The sequence below is a fragment of the Dasypus novemcinctus genome, chromosome 21 (genome assembly GCF_030445035.2).
Source record: "Dasypus novemcinctus isolate mDasNov1 chromosome 21, mDasNov1.1.hap2, whole genome shotgun sequence".
In the NCBI taxonomy this organism is placed as follows: domain Eukaryota; kingdom Metazoa; phylum Chordata; class Mammalia; order Cingulata; family Dasypodidae; genus Dasypus; species Dasypus novemcinctus.
Genome location: NC_080693.1, coordinates 64,659,728 through 64,675,684, shown reverse-complemented (window position 1 = coordinate 64,675,684; position 15,957 = coordinate 64,659,728). Strand labels below are relative to the sequence as shown.

Below are 15,957 nucleotides of genomic sequence, written 5' to 3'. Positions count from 1 at the left end.
CTTTCTTTTTAACCTCATCAATTTTTTCTTGAATTTCTGCATCTAACAAATTTTCCAGAAAATAGAGTTTCCTTAATTTTTTTTTTGTAAAGAGTATTCTTGGGTGCGTTCTTAAGAATCCTTGTGTTTTTTGTCAAATGATTCAGGGGATTATCTCCCTCTTGCAGATTTGACAAAAGCAGCTTAATGAATGGTAATAATGTTGATTCTACATCTTCCAGACTTCCCTCTGAGAAATAAGGCAATATGTAATTCAGTGCACTAATAACGTCACTGTCATCATTGAAGTCCAGCTGTTCGTTAGTGGAAGCTGACAGACTGACGCCATTGTTGTCTGAGGATGCTTGCTCGGGCTCAGTGGTCAGTTCAGTACTGCTATTCTTCTTCCGGGCTTGCAAAGCCTTCATGAAGGCTCCTTCTGTATCCACTAGAGATGCTTCCTCATCTGCCAAAAAAGAAGACACTGCTTTTGATAACGAAAGACGGAACAGACAGCTCTTTGTCAGGCCACATATCCCAGTCTGTATTTTCCTAGCCAAGTAAATCAGGAGTCAACAGACATTTGAGTACCATATGGAGAGGAGAGAAATAAACCCAAACTTAAACCTATGACTGGCAACAGCACAAGGCGAAAAAGATACCTTTTGAAGAAGTAGTTACCAACTCAGAACATTCTATAATATGAAATACAGTAACTATATTTAGGATTATTCTATTGGTCTCCAAGGGCCAACTGCCCAGGGCTCAATAAAAGCCTTGAGCTGAGAGAAAAATACTGTCCCACTCAGCTCTACCCTCTGCAAATCTACTTATCTCCTCTTGTTCATATACCTCAGATGAGGAGGGAAAGGCTTTTTCTCCCACCTCCTCAGTGCACTCACATTCTTGCTGCCATCATAAATGACCACTAGGAAAGTCAAACCTCTGAGGGGAGCAAGTGCAGAGCTGCTGAAGCAGAGCGCCGCCCCCCCCAGGTCCTCATTGGACATGCCCTTCTCCACCGACTCACCCAACTCCCTCCTTTGGTCTCTACTCCCATTTATTTTAGCCCCCATAACAGAGGGCTCTACACAGATGAAAACACTATGTCCTCTCTGGTTGTCTCCTTAGATTTGGGCAGGGATCTGGGAGTGTAGGTTAAAAGATTTTTTAAAAAAAGAGATTTAAAATTTTCCAGATTACATGCCTATGTGGAATGTTCAACAAATCTGTGGAATAATAGTGATTTCTGCATAAACATTTCTTGAGGTCATGAAATGCAAAAGGAAAAAAAAAAGCAACTTATTTTGGATGCCTACATTGCTTTTAGCTCATTTCTAATATTTCCAGCTCTACTTGGGGAATCATACAAAGCTTTTATCCGTGAGAAAGTCAAATGTACTATTGTGCAGATAGGTTTCTTTTCCAGAAGAATTAAATTACCTTTGGTGGCAATGCAAGCCAAAGAGAGTGAGGAGCATGGGAAAGGAGGAGCATGGGCTTAGAGAGAGAACCAAACTGTAGACAGGAAACCTGGACCTTAAGCTGCAGCACTTAACACCTTTCATCTTGTTTCCCCTCATCTCTAAAAGGAGATTAACAATGTAACAATGCCTGTACTGCCACCTCTGGAGGAGAAGGGAATCATTGATGGAATATGTTTTTTAAAAATAAGCAGCACTGTCTTTATCTAAGTAGCAAAGTGTCATTATTTATTATTTGCCCCTGATCACTGTTAGAGACCTGTATTCAAGCTATCTGGACATAAAGGAAGTCATGTTTTGGAAGTCTTGAAGTTAATGCCAGTAAACCGTATATAAAGAAAAATAGTTAAATGCACCTGGGTGTTCTGTGAATAGAAAAGCTTGAGATGCAGAGCAAGTTCAGAGTTGGACACTCTAGGAATGGAAGGGCCTTTCAATCCATTACAAGAGCTGGGTAAGAGACCAGAAACTCTGAAGTTCCAAATAAAACTTTTATAAAGCAGCATCACTTGTTCTCTTTTATAAAATTGCAAAAACAAAACATAAAACAAAAATGCATATACACCTCTCCTATAAGGCAATGGGTACTTGAGACATAATGCATATGACATCAGTTTACAAACTGAAACACACTATATGAATAGGTTATCATTTTGGGGCAAAGCACCAAACAGAGAGCATGGTATGACAGTATGTGACCTATTGTTAATTTGTTTCCCCTTCCCAATAGTTTCTCTTGTTCATTTATGTATGTGCATTAGTTACATTTTTAGTTTACTCTCAACCAGCCTGGGAATATGACCTTCAGATAGAGTAATTTTACAAATTGAAGGAGTTGAGCCCTGAACGTTTGACTGAATAAATATAAAGCATTTACATCTTTAGGTTAAAAATCTGTCATTAGGCAATTCAGACTCACCACAACGTGTTGTATTTGTCACACATTCACTGTCACAACGCAGCTTGACTGTCTTGCAGATACCTCTATATTATTTTTAAATTGGCAGAGGCAGCAGGACATATGACTCGGTAAAATCCTATAAACAGAAACAAGGAGAATTAAACTAATGGTAAAGGGGTTCCTTGAGTAGGGAGAAGTGGCGGGCCACGGCCACAGGGCTGGGCAAGAAGGGGTTCTTGGGCATATGGCCTGGAGAGTTGAGTGGGGAACAGTTGGTAAATTGCTGATCTTAAATATGTGGTAAATAAATAGGAAGGAGGACAGCACAACAGAAGGGTAGAATGGCAGGGGGAATCCTATACGTAGAATAAGGGCGGTAGGGATTAGAATCGGGCTTATAATGATCTGTAGTGAAATTTAGAAGTATTTCCTTTCAGTCTAAAAGTCTCACTGTGGGTTGAGCGTACACAGGAAGGGGTGGACATCAAAGCAGAGTCTGACTACGCCTCCAACTTCTGGAGTCCCTTTTTAATTTCCGGGTTGTGAGTGGTAAATATAGAAAATATTATGGGCATAAAAATCTGTTTAGCTTACCTTAATACATATTATGTGACTAAACAATAATAGAGATAACAGTGATCTCAGTGGCCAAATCTGGACAATTTAAGCATTTGAAAGAATAGACATGATATTATGGTATAACATAAAGAAGAATCCATGAATTCATAATGAGACCCAGAAGAGGGATGAGGAGCTCTTCTTTTGGAAGAAAGCCGTTGAATAAATAAGCATACAAGGAATACTCCAACACAGAGTAACAGAGACTGGATTTAACCTCCCACTTGAAGCACTTAAAAAAAACACACACACAGAATATATGAAACAATGGTTTTCATGGCATTGGACATCAGGCAATGAAGGACAGCAATTCTCAAGAGATGGGATATAAAGGAAGTGAGCCCTATGATTGCCCTGGCTTAATGCTTTGAGAGACTTTCCAGGCCAGGGTGCATGAAGGAGAAACTCTGGTAGAGACTAGTGTACTCCCTGACTGAGGAAATGGAGCCAATAGTCCAGGAAAACTAGGGTGACTAGAGTTTGCAATGTAGAGTTCTAGAGAGAAAAAAGCTGCACAGAGAAAGAACTCTGGAGATACGTAGAGCGATCTCTTAAATATTCAGTGACATACTGATCAGGGCATGTGTGCGATAAAGCTACTGGAGGCCAGGAAAAGAAGCACCCAAAAGGACTAGAGAAAAGAGTAACTGGATATCATGCAAGCCAGACTGGAAAACCTCATGATTCATGGCACACTGGGTACTCAGAAAGATCTTGCCTCTTTTGAAGGGAATAATGAGTTCTAGACTAAAGGCTACTCTGTGGCCCCACCTAACAAATCTTAAAAGCTAGATCTGAAAATAAAAAGTAAAAAAAAATTAAAAAGCTAGATGTGAAAGGATAAAATTGTTTCCACGTATCTTAACTTCACCCAAGACCAAGCTCAAGTATATTTATAAGAATATAAAAGATGTAGAGCACCCAACAAAGAAAAATACACATCTGGCATCAAATAAAGAATGATCAGGTATGCTAAGAAGTAGGTAAATATGGCCTATAATTTGGAGAAAAAGCAATCAATCAAAATCAATATAGAACTGACACAAATGTTAAAATTAGCAGACAAGTACATTAAACAGTTATGGTCATTATAGTCCATATGTTAAAAAAATCTAGATTATAGATTGGACTTGTTAAACAGAGGCATCAGGGATATAAAACAGATCCAAACTGAACTTCTGCTTTTAGATAAATCCATATTATTGGTATATATTAATAAAGCACACAATCCATCCAAAAGGTACAATCAATGGTATGTGGCATAATCACATAATTGTGCATATATCACTTTAATCATTATTAGAGCATTTTCATTATTCCAATAATAATAACAAACAAAAAACAAATAAACCAAAACTCATCCCCTCTCAATCTCTTTATGCTTCCCCTGTTTTAAATAGCTGCTATTCTGTTTCTGTCTCATTAGCTTATTTGTATTAATGGAGTCAAGCAATATGTAGTACCTGGTATCAAGTTTCTTTTCTTTAGTGTATTTTCCTTTTTTTATTTTTAACCCTGACTGAAAAATTATTAATATATTACTATATACTACCTCCACAGTTTGCTTTGGTTCTATTTTTGCCTGATATTAATATCTTGTAACATTAACATACATTTGTTCAGTTTCAAAGAAAAACAGTCTTATATATGGAATGTTACCCATATTCATATTTCACATGAGTTTTCACTATGCTATACAGTCCTGTATCATATTTTTTAGCTTTCCTTCTAGTTATATACATGACTTTAGACTTTCCCTTTCAACCACTCTCATACCCATAAAATAGCACTGCTAATTACTAACACTATGACATGTTTTCACTTTTTCTATTAATTTCCAATGATTAATGACCTTTTTTTTTTATCATTTCTGCACAGATTAACCCTCAGCTTTCCATTCTCTAACCTCTTTCTATTTTCTGGTGACCTATATTCTAGTTATTAAAACAGACCTAAAATGAACTTTCAGAAATTAAAAATTACAATGTCTAAAGGAAAACTACATGGGATAGGATTAATGACAGATTAGATATTATAGAAGAAAAGATCAGTGAACTTGAAGGCATAGCAGTGCAAACTACCCAAAATGAAAAACAAAGAGAAACAAAGCAATAATTTAAAAAAACTCAGAATTATCACTAAGTTATGCAACAACTTCAAGAGCCTAACATGAATGTACCGGAAACCTGTGAGAGAACACATAAGAATATTTGATAAGATAATAATAAAAAATTTTCCAAATTTGATTAAAACCATAAACCCACAAATCCAAGACAGTGCAATGAATGCCATAGGAGAAAACCATTGTAACCTTGAGTTATGCAAACACCAAAAGCATGATCCATAATAGAAAAAATAATAATAAATTGGACATCATCAGAATTAAGAACTTCTACTGTTGAAAGAATGAAAAAAAAGCCATAGAAATGGGAGAAAATATTTGTAAACTACATATCAGAAAAAACACTTTTTTCCAGAATATATAAAGAACTCTCAAAACTCATATTAAGGGAAGCAGATGTGGCTCAACTGATAGAGCATCCGCTCACCATATAGGAGGTCCAGGGTTTGAACCTAGGGCCTTCTGGCCCGTGTGGTGAGCTTGCCCATATGCAGCACTGGGTGTACAAGGAGTGCTGTGCCATGCAGGGGTGTCCCCGCGTAGGGGAGCCCCACGCACAAGGAGTGCACCCCACGCTGAACCGCCCTGCATGAAAAAAAAGCACAGTCCACTCAGGAGTGGTGTCGCACACAGGGAGAGCTGACATAGCAAGATGACGCAATAAAAATATGCATAGATTCCTGGTCTTGCCGAGAATGCAAGCAGACACAGAAGAACACACAGCAAATGGACACAGAAGAACAGACAACAGGGGGTGGGGGAAGGGGAGAGAAGTAAATAAAAAATAAATCTTAAAAAAAAAACTCCAATTAAAACATAGGCAAAAGATTTGAAGACAAAAAAATGTCAAGTAAGCACATGAAAAGATGCTCAAAACCATTAATCTTTTAGGGAGTTGCAAATTAGTTACAATGTGATACAACTATACACCTATTAGATTATCTAAAATTAAAAAGATGAAGGATAGCAGGAGTTGGAAAAGATCTGGAGAAAATGGAGCTAATAAACTGCCAACAGGGATGTAAAATGGTACACGTCTTTGGAAAATAGTTTGACAGTTTCTTAAAAAGTCAAACATACTCCTACCATGTGATCTAGTCGTTCCACTTCTGGGTATTTACCTGAGAGAAAGGTTCATAGAAACTTTATTTGTAATAGACAAAAACTAGAAACAACCCAAATGTCTATCAACAGGTACACAGATAAAGTTTGGTGTATCTATATAATGGAATACTATTCAGCAATAAAAGTAAATGAACTACTGATTCACACAACTACAGGGATGGCTTCCAAAACAATCATGCTGAGTTAAAAAAGTCAGTAAGAAAAAAAAAGAGGAATTATATAAAATTCTAGAAAACACAAACCAATTTACAGTAACGGAAAGTAGATCAGTGGTTTCATGAGGAATGAGAGGCACAAAGAGGGGCTGGAGGGAGGAATTAAACAGTGATTTGAATACACTTTTAAGGTGATGGATATGGTTATTATTTTGATTTTGATGATGCCTCAAGCTGTACACATATGTCAAAATCAACTCTTGTAGGTCAATTATCCCTAAAGAAGGTGTTATAATAGAAATATATTATTGGGACAAAGAGCTATACAACTATATAAATTCTGAAGAAAATATAGGAGAAAAATCTTTGTAACCTTGGGTTAGACAAAGATTTAGTAGATAAGACACACACAAAAAACAAACTGCATAAGAAAAAAAAAAGGCTAAATTAGTGTTAACAAAAATTTAAAACATCTATTCTTCAAAAATACTTTTAAGAGAATGAAAATGACAAGAAGAGCCACAGCCTGGGAGAAAACATCTACAAAACACATATCTGAGAGAAAGAACTTATATACAGAATATATAAAGCCCCTTTACAACTTAATAATAAGATAAGGTATCCTAGTAAAAATTGGCAACAGTTTTGGACAGTCACTTCATTAAGGAAGATAAGGATGGTAAAAAAGCCCCTGAGGAGACAGTTAACATCAGCCATTAGAGAAATGCAAATTAAAACCAAGGTGCTATACTGTGACACACCTACTAGGAAGGATGAAATTTTTTTTTTAAGAAAAAAGACTGAAATATAAAGATCAGATGACTATGTGGAGCAAATACTTCTCTCATACAGTGCTGTCGGGAATGCAAACTGGAACAGCCAATTTGGAAAACAGTTTAGCAGTTTCTAACAAATGAAATATGCACTCGGCACATGACACAGCAATCCACTCCCAGGTATTTACTCCCAAGAAATGAAAGCATATGGTCACACAATAACTTGTATGTGTTTTTAGCAGTTTTATTCATAATGGCCCCCCAAACTGGAAACAACCCAAATGTTCAACTGATACATAGATAAACAAATCATAGTATATTCATACAACTGGAATAGTACTCAGCAATAAAAAGCAATGAACTATTGATATATGCAACACCATGGAGGACTATCAAAAGGATTATGCTAAGTGAAAAAAAGCAAACACAAAAGGCTGCATACTATATGTAAGACTTTCTGGCAAAAGCAAAACCATAGGGACAGAAATGAGATGGATGGTTAACCAGGGCTGGTGGTAGGAGGAAGGGATTGACCACAAGGAGGCATGAGAGATCTTTTCAGGGTGAATGGAATAGTCTGTATCTTGACTGCAGTGATGGTTACATAACTATACATTTGTCAAGTCATAAAATTGTGCATTTTAAAAATGTGACTATTATTTTATGTAAATTTTACCACAATAAACTTGACATGGACAATAATAAAAACAAACATAAGAAAACTACATGAAAATAAATCTAAGAACAAATGGCTTACAATTTTTCCAATGCAAGGGTCATCATGAGGATGTTCTCAATTGTTGTAAATGACACTTGTGTTCTTCCCATGTCTCTGAAGGAGAAAGCGCAAACATTTACAATATGACCCCAAAAACACAAGTATTCTGTACTTAAAAAGATAGTAAGTCATGAGATAACTTCAACTTTGGCTTCTCTGCAAAATAAGGCAGCTTAAGAGTTTATATGTCATAAAAAACAATTCCAGAGAGTTCTTATTGAAGAAATATAAGTTTATTTGCATAATCAAATCAATGACCTTGGCACTGAACCTACAGTCTTTTACCATTATCCTACTTGTCATTCTCATACTGCATTCACCTCTCAATTCTTTACTTCTTTGTAATAAGGTATACTTTATTCATCTCTACATTCCAGGATAAACAATATTCACATATATATCTACATGTACCATATTCACACATGTTCTTCAACACTGCTCTCTTCCCCTGCTAGCTGTCTTGCCCATTATACATCCTTTTTAAATCATTTTCACTGCCAATAACTTTTTTCAATAAGCCAATTAAAATTAAAATTATGACTTTTTAGCATAAATACTTATTTAGTAAAATACTTACTTTATGATGAAAGTAAAAGAACAGAAATCATCTCATGACTTAAGAGATTTTTGCAATCCTTACAAATATTTTAATGCTGGCAATTTAAAAAGATATGAATCTTCCACAGTTGTCAGAGGATTACAACTGAGAGTTCTGAAAAATGCAATGGAATTTAAATTATCTGCATTTTCAATTACTTTCATGAAAGTTTATGTTCATATTTTTGGTATGGAGCTTAAAGGTTAAAAAACAAATTCAGGGAGCAGGTGTAGCTCAGTGGTTGAGTGCCTGCTTCCCATGTACAAGGTCCCAGGTTCAATCCCCAGTACCTCCTAAAAAAAATTCATTTTCTGTCTTTACCTACAAATCACCCTTAGAATCCACAAAACATTCTTCCTTTGGGAACTACCCAGGTCTTTAGAATATAAAGTGGAGAAGAGAAAGAGGAAAAAAAGAAGAAAGATGGATAGTATAGAAAGAATATGCCAAAGGATTTTTCAGGTTGACAACCCTAGAAGTGACTATGCTGGAAGGAAACCCCTGTCATAGGAAATACTATTTCTAGTGTCCTCCATAATTCAAGATGCTTTCCCCTTTCAATCTTTAGAAGTTAAAAACTTTCAAGGTTTAATCCACTCAACTGAAGACAAAAAAGGACCAATTAATTCTTTGGCTCTGGAGCCAAAGAAGAGATACATCTAAGAAGAGGAACTGGTGAAAGCCGTAGCTCCCATCACATAGTCTCATATGAATTCTCATCAAAGCCCTTGTTCCATTGCATGTTATTACCCGTTAACTTGTCAGTTTCCTAGACTGTCAGTTCCTTGAGGGCAGGGACCACACTTTATTGTGACTATCATCTCTGTACCTGTCATAGTGCCTGATGTTTGCTAGGTATTTATAAAAAAGTGTTTGTTGAGTAAATTCAAAGCATTTTATTTATATATATATCACTAAAAGAAATAAATTTATTTTTACACAAATTTTTATTTCAAATCCTAAAATAGCTTTTCTTCTCCGTTCTTAAAGAACAAAGCAGAAATGAAAAGAAAACATACCATTAGATGATCTCTACTAAAGAATCATTAAGGTACTTTTGCAGAATATCATAAAAATAGTAATTATTACAGCTAATATCTACTGGACTACCAGGCATTGTACTCATCATTCACATTTAACCCTTACAATAACCTTATGTAATATATTTTACTATTACCCCATTTTACAGATGAGGAAACTGAGGCACAGAGGATTTATATAACTTGTCCTAGGTCACCAAGCTATAAGAAGCAGAGCTGGTATTTGACTCCAAAGCCTGTGCTTAAACCTGTATGAAGAAAACAAGGTTTAAAATAGCTGTTCCTTTAACCTTAACTTCGAGTTAAGGTTTAACAGGTAGAAATACCTGTTAAAACTTCATCTACACATTGGGGAGATACTCACGATGATTACATTTTCTCTTTTGATTTATTTTCCCTAATTATCTCTCACAATTAAATATTTAATTTGTCCATGGTCACTGAGACTTTAGAAATTTAAAACCATAATGTAGGTGATGTCAGTGAAAATGACAGAATATTCTGAAATTCACCCCTCCATAAATGCAATGAAAAACGGGCAAAAATACAATCGACTCTTTCAGAACTCTGGAAACATAAAAGTTTGAAGCAATACTGGGAACGCTGAATCAAGAAAATGGTGGAATTTCCATAAGGACAGTGAGTTTTGTGGTGTTTTAACTTTCCCTAGACTCATTCCCGGCTCTCCAGCTCAGCAGTAACCTTGAAAAATGAATGTCCATGTGCCTGGCACTAGAGGAAGCAGAATGTAGATGGAGCTCTTTCAAAGCCTAATTCCCAAAGAATTGTCATTAATTAACCTGTCTGGTGAATCCTTTGAAGACTCCAATAGAAAGGCTTGTCTTTATTTGACCTAACTGGTAGCTGAGTAGTGCTAAAAGCCCCTCCCCAGGGAGTGATTTGTAAAGAAATAATTATAGGTAAATGTTTTTACATCATAGCTGCCTAAGACAAATGGATAATAGGGCAAACAATAGCCTACCTGAAAAGCGTAAAAAGGAAAAGCCAAGGAATTAGAGATCCATGGGAGATTTGAAAGCCTGGGACATACTCCTCAGAATCTAGAAGACCATCATTTTCAATCCAGAAGGGCTGTGAGCATGCTCAGGGAACACTTGAGAAGGTCCTAAGCTTTAACTCTGAGACACCGTGCAAGCAGTAAGTGAAGGTTAAGGGAGAGTTCTAAACTGTCAGGCTACAGTTGAAGGCAAGCCTCAACAAACATACAGAGCCCCTTGACAAGACTGGGAGATGTATTAGGAAATCTCAGTTCAATCACTAGCTGGTCACTAAGATAACAGAATAAAAATAGCAATTGCCCTACACAGCAAATAATACAGACTTTAAAAAATTAGTTCAGAAAAGTCACTAAACAACTATTACAACAAGGAGCAACATCAAAACTGGGAGAGGAGAGAATCTGATTTCCGGAGTTGCTACATTTTATTATATTATTTTTTGTTATTTTTTATTTTTTCATTGTATTATTTTAAATGTCCCATTTTCAATGAAAATTAATGAGACATGCAATGAAACATTGGTCCATACACAAGGGAAAAAGCAATCAACAGAAAGTGTCCTGAGGATGCCTAAACATTGGTCTTAAGACAAGGACTTTAACCAGCTATTTACATCAAAGAGATCAAAGAAGCCATTTCAAAAAACTAAGGGAAAGCAAGAGAATGATATTGCATCAAATTAAAAATGTCAATAAGGAGATATAATTTATATAAAAAAGAATCAGGTAGAAATTCTGGAGTTGAAAAATTCAACTGAAATGAAAATTTACTAGAGATCAATAGCAGATTTGCACAGGCAGAAGAAAGAATCAGTAAACTTGAAGATAGGTCATTGAGATTAAGCAGTCTGAGAAAAGAAAGATAAAAAGAATGGAGAGAAATGAACAGAGCCCAGGGCCTGTGGGACATCATTAAGATGTTAACATACTCATAATAGGAGCCCCAGAGGAAAGTAAGGGCCAAATAAAAAAAACTTCTAAAGTCTGATGGAAAACATTAACAACAAAAAGAGGCACAGATTCCTGGTGCCGCTGACAAGCATAGAAGCAGACACAGAAGAACACACAGCAGATGGACACAGAGAGCAGACAACTGGGGGGTAGGGGGCGAAGGAGAGATAAATAAATAAAAATAAATCTTAAAAAAAAAAAAGAATGACTCTTAACCACACTTCCATTTTATTCCATCGGTGTTTGTAAATAACATCTAGGCTTCATTTAAGAGATTTACTGGGTTATAATTACCTGGCACCCAGGGGTGAATCTGGCTTTTAAGGGGTCTGCAGTTTATCTAATTCTGTGAAATCCTTTCTAATAAAAAGTGCAGAATTATGAAAACAACAATTGCTAGGGTCACCTCCTAGGACCTTGGAAGGGGCCTATGCAAGTGAGGGGCCCTGCAGCTTAAATGTCATTCAGTTCATGATAAATCCACCTCAGCTGGGATCTTTTTACCAATTTTTTAAATGCAGGGCATATATTGTTTTAACTTATAAATACCCCAGTACTGTGTCATATAGGTCATAAAATGACAACTCAAGCGGAACCATCTTCTCTTGGCAACTGCCTTTGGAAAGTGATACAGTAAGACTCATGTCTCACCTACGGAAAACATTTCCTGAAGCAAATTAGTTTTGTCCGTTAGAAAAATTTGACCAAAAACAAAGGAGCCCCAACATACACATGGTGTATTGGGACCATTATTTCAATCTTTTGAAAGTAGCTATGAATTAGTTTTAGGGCTATAGCTTGGTTCAAATCACATGACACGAGTGTTAATTTATTTCCTGTACCGGCTAGCTCTAATTCTCTCATTATATTTAGCAAATGCCTCTTTCTGTTGCTTAGGATGAACACAGAAACCCAAGATGGCCACTCTTGCATGAATCTTTACTAACCCCCCGCCCATTCCCTCCTTTGTCATCCCCTACTCTGTTTCCCTGCCGCATGGATCCTAGCAGGGCTCTCCTATGGTTTCCCATCAACATCCATCTCCTCCCTCCAACCTGAAAGTTTCTTGGGGATAAAGTCTTTGTCCTATTCCTCTTTGTAGCCCCAATACTTAGTACAGTGCCTGGCACACATTGGGCACAGTGCTTGGTGAATATTTTTGAATGAATTCATTAAATTTTATCAATTGTGATTCCATGCTTTCTTTTTCTTGTGCTGCCCATACAACTATAATGAAACTTGGATTCTTTGAGGGATTCTCAGTGCTATAAAATAGTTGGTAAAGGTTGGTGAGTTTAAGACATCTGTACTGAAGCTACTAAAGCTTCTTGGTGGGGGGAACCTAATGATCCTGCTCTCTGGTGTGCTGGCAAAAGAAAAATGGACCCTCAAGTTGTCTTTCCCCAAGTCAGACACCAGCAAATTAAAGAAGTGAGGGGAAGGCAGTTGCAGATGGGCCTTCCAGATGCATCCTGGGCACCTCAGAACTGCCATTTCCTCCTTTCTTTCCTCACACCTCATCGAAGAAGTCCAATGTGGAGCTATGTTAGGGCTGCAAGCGAAGCCATCTGACTTTTTTCCCCATTAAAACTTTTTTTGAGAACTAAGATGTGCATAGACTGCATATAACATAAATGTTAGGTTTAATAATTACAGTGCTCCCAGGGTGCCCCTTTCTAGTCACAACCCTTTCTCTGACCCCTGGAAGTAATCACAATCCTGATTTTTTATTTCCTTGTTTTTAAAATATAGTTTTACCTATTAAGTGTCAATAATAAACAACAGAGTTTAGTTCTGCCTTTTGAACTTTAAATAAATGGAATTGTATTATATGCATTATTTTCTATCTCAATAATGTTGAGTACATTCACTTGCAATGGAACGTATTATTTTCTCTCAACAAAATGTTTGTAAAATAATGTTGCTGCAAGTATAGCTGAGGTTGGTTCACTTCAGTGCCTTAATGCTGAAGTCCAATAAGGTAAGCACTAGACACATGTGGCTATTGAGTGCTTAGTGTAGCTAAGGAATGGAACTTTTAATCTTATTTATTTTTATTTTAATTATTTTTAAATTTAAATTAAAACACTGATAATTCAGTTATTGGAAAACCTCTGAGTATGTTTGGAATAACTTGGATATGCAATGATACTTTTTCAACTATAAATTTTATGAAATGTCAATAAATACAGAAGTTTTATGATGAAAATTTAGCAAACAAATGATGATTTCAAAGACAACATGGAAAAAAGAATGTAAACTCTATCATTAATATTTTTATATTGATTACACAGAGTAATGGTAATATTATGGATACTTTGAAAACAATGTAATAAAGAACGTAGAGGGAAACGGACTTGGCCCAGTGGTTAGGGCGTCCGTCTACCACATGGGAGGTCCGTGGTTCAAACCCCAGGCCTCCCTGACCCGTGTGGAGCTGGCCCATGTGGAGTGCTAATGCGCACAAGGAGTGCCGTGCCACGCAAGGGTGTCCCCCACGTGGGGCAGCCCCACGCGCAAGGAGTGCGCCAGTGAGGAGAGCCGCCCAGTGTGAAAAGAAAGAGCAGCCTGCCCAGGAATGGCGCCGCCCACACTTCCCATGCCGCTGACGACAACAGAAGCGGACAGAGAAACAAGACGCAGCAAATAGACACCAAGAACAGACAACCAGGGGAGGGGGGGAAATTAAATAAATAATAAATAAATCTTAAAAAAAAAAAAAAAAGAATGTAGAGGGACAGAAGTAGCACAAGTGGTTGAGTGCCCGCCTCCCAGATGGGAGGGTCCTGGGTTTGGTCTCTGGTGCCTCCTGCAAAAACAAAAACAAACAACAAGCAAAACAAAAGAAAAGCCCTCTTGTCCTTGGGCCCCTGTTCTTGCCTTCTGTGCTCTGCTCTCGTTGTTTTTACCCTGCCATGGTTGCCATGCAAGTAAAACCTGGGCATTTATAATCTATAATGGGGAATTATAATCTGTAAACCAGCATGCTTTATCACTTTTCAGCCTTCTTCTCTACCTGGGACCCATGATCTGTTATTTTCTCTCATTTCTCTTCCCTCTCTACCTTAATAAAGTACTGGCCGAACTCACCAAAAAACAAAACAAGTGAAGTGGATGTGGGTCAACTGATAGAGTGTCCATCTACCATATGGAGGGTCCAGGGTTCGATCCCCAGGGCCTCCTGGCCCATGTGTAAACTGGCCCATGTGCAGTGCTGTGGTACGCATGGAGTGCCCTGCCATGTAGGGGTGCCCCTGCATAGGGGTGCCCTCATGCAAGGAGTGTGCCCCACAAGGAGAGCCACTGCGCATGATAAAAGCTCAGCCTGCCCAGGAGTGGCACCGCACACAGGGAGAGGTGTCATCAGCAAGATGATGCAACAACAAGAAAAAAGAGACAAACTTTCCCAGCGCTGCCAGATAATCCAAGCAGAGGCAGAAGAACACACAGTGAATGAACAGAGAGCAGACAACACAGGAAGGGAAGAGAAATAAATAAAATAAATCTTAAAAAAAAATGCGAAAAACCAACTCAGGGGAGCAAATGTGGCTCAGTGGTTGAGCTCTGGCTTCCCACATACCAAGTCCCAGGTTTAACCCCTGCCCACCCCCCCAAAAGAATGTGGACTATCTCATTAATAATATTTCTATTGATTACATGTTGAAATGATAATATTTTGGATATAAGGGTTAAATAAAATATATTATTAACATTTACTTCACCAGTTTCATTTTACCTTGAGTTTTTAAGTGACTATTAGAAAATTTAAGGTTCCACATATGGCCTTACATTATATTTCTACGGGACAGTGATGCTTTATAATAGTCACTGTATGACTACACCCATTTATTTACTCAATCTTATACTTGCATCCTAGTACACATTTGCCTCAAGTCTCTTTAGGATATAATAGGGATACAAAGTTTTCCTAAGAATTTGTGCTATTTCAGATTGGCAGATTAAAAACATCCCAAAGTCTCTACGCCCAAAAAATCCACCAAATCTTCAAGAGTGACAGAAAAGATATAATTAAAAAATCCCAGCCTCAGCTCTGCAGGGCATGGGAGTAGCTTCACAAAGGCTCCCCTACCAGAAATGACCTGGGGCCACCTACAGGGTGATTGGTTGGGGTACTGTAAGAAGAGCAGCGGATGGCACATCAACTCTACATCCCTCTTCCAAAACGGAAGATTCTCAGGGGAAAGCCAGCTGGATTACAAACCCCAGCAGCTCATTTCTCCTCACTTCTAGAGCTGAAAAACAGAAGCAGCAGAATATCAACTACAAAGAGGAAGTACACTCAGGAGTGACCAAACAACTTGGGAAAGCCTAGTCCATTATGGGCAGATGAGACACTCAAACAAGAGTTTATAACAGACAAGGAATTAGAGTTAACAGAGAAAGCACAAGAG

General features: G+C 37.5%; 1 long non-coding RNA gene and 1 pseudogene across 2 annotated transcripts in view; both read right to left on the bottom strand.

Annotated features, from left to right (window-relative positions):
* Window positions 1-15,957, bottom strand: part of LOC131275064 (uncharacterized) — a 360,126-nt gene that overhangs the window by 134,764 nt on the left and 209,405 nt on the right. The window lies entirely within an intron of this gene.
* Window positions 18-9,457, bottom strand: LOC111762272 (leucine-rich repeat-containing protein 37A3-like; annotated as a pseudogene).